Source organism: Armigeres subalbatus, chromosome 3, assembly GCF_024139115.2.
Source record: "Armigeres subalbatus isolate Guangzhou_Male chromosome 3, GZ_Asu_2, whole genome shotgun sequence".
NCBI classification, from domain to species: domain Eukaryota; kingdom Metazoa; phylum Arthropoda; class Insecta; order Diptera; family Culicidae; genus Armigeres; species Armigeres subalbatus.
The window spans coordinates 205,609,915-205,615,068 of NC_085141.1; the positions used below are offsets into that span (position 1 = coordinate 205,609,915).

Genomic DNA, 5,154 nt, shown 5'->3' on the forward strand with positions numbered 1-5,154 from the left:
GTTTCCTCTAAACCTGCGCACACCGGATACTCGGGCGAGGCTGAGTGTCCGAACCGGTGTAGGTACTGTCTGAAGCAACCATGGCCTGCAAGGACCTGGGTCAGGTGGAAAGTGATTTCCCCATGGTGCCTCTTGACCCACGTACCTATCTCCGGTATCAACCTATGTGTCCATCTACCCTTAGTGGAACTGTCCCACGCACGCTGCCATTTGACCATTGAGGCCAACCTGACAGTCCTATGGATGCCTCTTGTGTCGCGCATTTCAAAGCACTCTATGTCTTCACCGATAACGATGTCAATAGGCATCATACCGGTGATGACGGAAAGTGCATCGTGCGACACGGTACGGTACGCGCTCGCAACTCTTAGGCACATGAGCCTATACGTACTTTCTAACTTCGTTCTGTAGCAGTTAATACGCAGGGCCGTGCCCCAAGCTGGCCCCCCATACCTCAGTATGGACAGAGCAACGCTAGTCAGAAGCATGCGCTTGCTGGAATAAAGCGCAGAGCTATTGGACATCATCCGGGACAATGCCACTATAGCTGTGGAGGCACGCTTGCAGGCGTAATTGACGTGAAACCCCCCTAGCTCGGGTACCTTAAGGTTAAGGATCTACAGGGTCATTATCGTTATTACCAAACTCACTATCCGTCTTCCTGTCAGCTGGTGTCACAAACGTGAACAGAATCCTAGACAAACTGACGTGGAACATGTTAAGCGGAACACGGCGAATTAGCATGCATATTAAAAGGGGGGGGGGGGGTACTTAGAGAAACCTTCCATTCGACGGACTACCGGAACGACGAGGCTTGAATGCTCCTTTCAAGCACGGGAAAAACGAAACAAACGAGAACATTGTGGAAACGATAAGATACAGGGCTGATTCCTAAATAATGATCACAGAGGTTTTCCTTAATTACTATGTACAATATTTATTTGTGTGACGTCACATGTTTGGTTAGGGTACTTGCGCATAATTTGTATCGTTGCTGATGTTCGGGGTAGTTTTCAATTTGGCCGAGGAGTGGTACACTGGCTTTGGACGAGGAACGCTTCGAGGAACTGGGATTCGTCCGGGATTCGAAGGACGATTGAAATCTCCAGACGGTTCCGGAAACGGGATGCCGTTCATGACACCGGATCGGGCTGGAAAATGATGGAAACATGGCGTCGCCGAGGCTTTGGTCGACGTCCAGAAAGTGGCTACTCTGATCCCACAAAATGGTGGACCACCGACGGTTCATTCCGAACCTGCTGCAAGGATACCGCCCTTGCGTGTTTCTTCCGCTGTTCCCCTGGCCACGACGCGCTTCACTCCAAGGTCTTGATTTCGCCGTAGGTTGGCCACTTGTCGAGCTTTACTGCCGAGTAGAAGAAAAAGGCCCACTTCTTGGGCCTAAGCACACTATTAAACCCCTGTGTCTGTCGTTATGGCCTTTACACTTTTTAACACTTTTCTTTTATAATTGCGCATTTACCTTTTTCTTACAAGTTTCTCTGTTTAGTTTTAGTTTCACTTTTCAGATGCAGTATAGTAGGAACCTTTAGCTTTTAACAAATAATTAACATTAGGATAGGTTTTGATAATTACTAACACTACTAACCGTTTCAGTTTTTACAGATTAACACTAGTTTTAAGTTACTAACAAACTAGCTGTACAGGTGCTGAACCTATTTTAAGAAAATAACACTGAATTATACCATTTCCACAAAAACGAGGTATCACAATCTAACCTCAAAATCTTGGAGTATTCTACACACGCGCGCACTACTAATCGGTCCAGGATCACAAGCGAAAAGGAGAGCGTTTCCACATCAGAACCCTTCTTTTATAGGTAAATGCTGTTGCATTAAAAAAAAAACATTATGTGTGGACAATATTCGCGGCTAATGCACCCTATTCATCATCTCACATGCGCTCCATCTGTTTGTGGACGAGAAAGGGCCAAGTAAAGATTTGTCCCTTCCGTTCAAACTGGTCTACATATGTGTCAACCGCTGACAGTGACATTTTAATATGAGATTACGGCACTCAATTGCTGAGAAATGTGAGAAATATATTTCTCACTGATTTCATTATGTTTGCAATAGGGGTGGTTTAGGATTATTTTTAGGGATTTTGTTTATTTTTTATACTTGTGGTGGAGCTACAAGCTTCTAATGGAACCTAACGGTTACAGACGTGGCTACCAAAGGTGAGCTTATCGTCGATCATTACCCATTTGATGGAGCGTTCAGAGGTGACCGTGCAGTTGCCTGCCCTTATCACCGCTTGTTGCTCCGACTTTCGGTTGTTAACAACAACCACCTCAGTCTTGTGGTGAGCCAGTTCTAACTTCCTGGAACTCATCCACTCCTCCACAACTGCGATCGAGTGGGCTGCAGTCAACTCCACCTCTTCGATCGATTCGCCGTAGACCTCCAGCGTAATATCGTCAGCGAAGCCAACGATTACCACGCCCACCGGGAACTTCAACCTCAAGACACCGTCGTACATGACGTTCCATAACACCGGACCCAGTATGGAACCTTGCGGAACCCCTGAGGTTATGTCAACGCACTTCCGACCCGCCTCCGTGTCGTATACCAGTACTCGATTCTGGAAGTAGCTTCCGAGAATCTTGTACAGATACTCGGGAATTACAAGACGCAGAAGCGCATCTGCAATAGCTGCCCAACTGGCACTATTGAAAGCATTCCTCACGTCGAGAGTCACTACTGCACAATAGCGAACTCCCCTCCTCTTAGGCTGGGTAGCTATCTCCGCGGATTTGGTAACCGACAAGATATCGTCTACGGTCGACTTACCCTTTCGGAAGCCAAACTGGTTACTCGATAGACCATCAACACCCTTCGCGAGTATCACCAACCTGTTGAGGATGATCTTCTCGAGCACCTTCCCCGCCGTATCAAGCAGGCACATTGCCGACGGATCCCCCGGTGGTTTTCCCGCCTTTGGCAATAGGACCAAGCTCTGCCTTTTCCATGCTTCATGGAAGACTCTCTCGTCCAGGCATCTCTGCATGACAGATCTGAACATCTCGGGAGCCTCAGAAATGGCCGCCTTACCTACACTAAGGGACTGTGCAATCCCCGCAAGTTCCGCCACAGTTACTCTTCCCTCGTCGGCCACCCTGGCCCCTGGCAGCTCCACAAAGGGATGCCAGGGACATGGGTCGTGACGTGGGAAGAGCCCCGCGATGATCCTCTCCAGCATCTCTGGAGACCGCTCTGTGGGGGCCCGCCCCACGTGTCTTGGCCATTACGACCCTATAGGCGTCACGAGCATGCACGCGAGAGTACTGTTACCAGCTGCTCGCGCTCAGACCGAGAGTATTGTGCTCGCGGCGGAGCGCTTCCTTAAACACCTCGTCGTCGAAGTATGACGTCTTCCACATACGAGGGCTAGGCCTCGCCCCTTCTTCCGTCCGCTGAATGCTGGTCGTATAGTCGATACTGTAGCGAACCGCCAGGTGGTCGCTGTGAGTGTAGCCATCATCTACCCTTCAGTTTGAACTACGCAACACGATGTAGTCATCAGTTGTGGGAGAACTTCCAATGACGGGGAGCTCCTCGTTGTTGTATTGTTGATTCGCCGCTGAGGACTATACTATTCGTCCACGATCAAGACAGGAATTAGCTATTCAACTCCCAAAGATTGATTAAATTATTTGTCAAGAAAATAGTACAAACACAGTAACGCAAAATAAAACAGCGCAAAAAATATGTAGATAGAATTCATTACCTGCCAATGCATAAGTTAAACCAGCAATATCTAAAAAAGGGTTATAAAAGAGTAAGTGTGAGTAATATGTACAAATAGCTTAAACTTAACAATCGCGAATAAACTTTTGGTACCATAGCAGTTTTTAAGAAGAAAATGTACGACATGCTGGGGAGTACTGATTTAGATTTTGGATGAAATGCTGGATATTGATAAGGGTGCGGTTCTCTTAATATGATCCGCGGATATGGCCACATTCACGCATAAATGAAAACTACTCAAACAATGAAACTTTATTATTATAATTATATGATGTTTCGTATCAAAGTTAAGAGACATGTGTACTAATGAAAGTTTTATTCATTATTTCAAGTGTATCATCTTATCGTTGCCACCATGTACGCAAACAACACTACAACCAATTGCTCTTATGCTACATATGCCCATACAAGTGACTTTTGCAAAAGTTTTACTGCGCTGAGTCATTCCCCTAGGATATATTATTTATTGGAGCGACTTTACAACAATCGAGAGGTTAGCATAAATTTAATCGATATTTGCTTTTCTTACCACATCATAAAAAGCTTTCGTCTGGGAATTGGGAATTGTGCGTTCTTCATCATCTACCCGCTACCGTTGGCCATCACGTGCCTCTGCCTTGTTACTGCGAAGCGCGACCGAACCAACGGCATTCAGCGCATTATCCCATTCAACTGAAATCTCAAATCTTTATGCTTTCGTTATGCTAATTTTATTCCTGATTGATAAATATTTTACGGGAGGTTCGATTATAGGCGCCAATAAATGGCGATATGGATGCCTGGTTCAATCATAACTATGGCACCCACTGGCGCGCTGTCGAGGTATGGCGAAACCGGACGAACTGTGGGTTACCGTCCAATGGGGTAAACTTTATTTAACCAATATGTTGTCAACTATTCAGTATGATAACTCATAACATACAATTTAATATTTCCATTTCATTCTAACGGTTTCCGGAATTTGATGTCTGTGCTGAGCGGGATTGTTTGTACTCGCACAGAAGCCTACAAAACAATCGCCCAAATCGTTCGTAAATCTTCGCGAGTAATTGCATCATGTATCACTTACCCCCTTAGTTTTGTAATTTAAATAATGTTAACTGTTGCAAAATCTCTTCTATATACGGTACCTAAATGATGAGGGCACAAACGCGATTGGGAAAAGTGCTTGTCTAAGCGCAAAAAAAACCAACGCGCCAAACACGGATCGTGGTGCCTTCCTTCGGAACGATAAACACTGCACATAAACATAAAACAACGAGAAATAGAATACAAATTTGGAAATATATGTGGTGTAAGGAGGCAAAAACAAGCTCCACCGAATCGGAGCCCAAATCGGAACGCAGAGAAAGGGAAATTCTGCACTCGGAAAACATACACAAAT

General features: G+C 45.7%; 1 long non-coding RNA gene across 3 annotated transcripts; it reads right to left on the bottom strand.

Moving 5' to 3' along the window:
- Positions 1-911: 911 nt before the first annotated feature.
- LOC134224332 (uncharacterized) lies at positions 912-1,903 on the bottom strand. 3 transcript variants are annotated; one of them, XR_009982908.1, is made up of 3 exons: positions 1,610-1,903; positions 1,484-1,553; positions 912-1,366 (listed from the first exon to the last, which is right to left on the bottom strand). It is a non-coding gene; the product is annotated as an uncharacterized LOC134224332 (long non-coding RNA). The 3 variants fall into 3 exon arrangements; XR_009982907.1 differs by having other exon boundaries at positions 912-1,401; XR_009982909.1 differs by having other exon boundaries at positions 912-1,410.
- Positions 1,904-5,154: the final 3,251 nt, after the last annotated feature.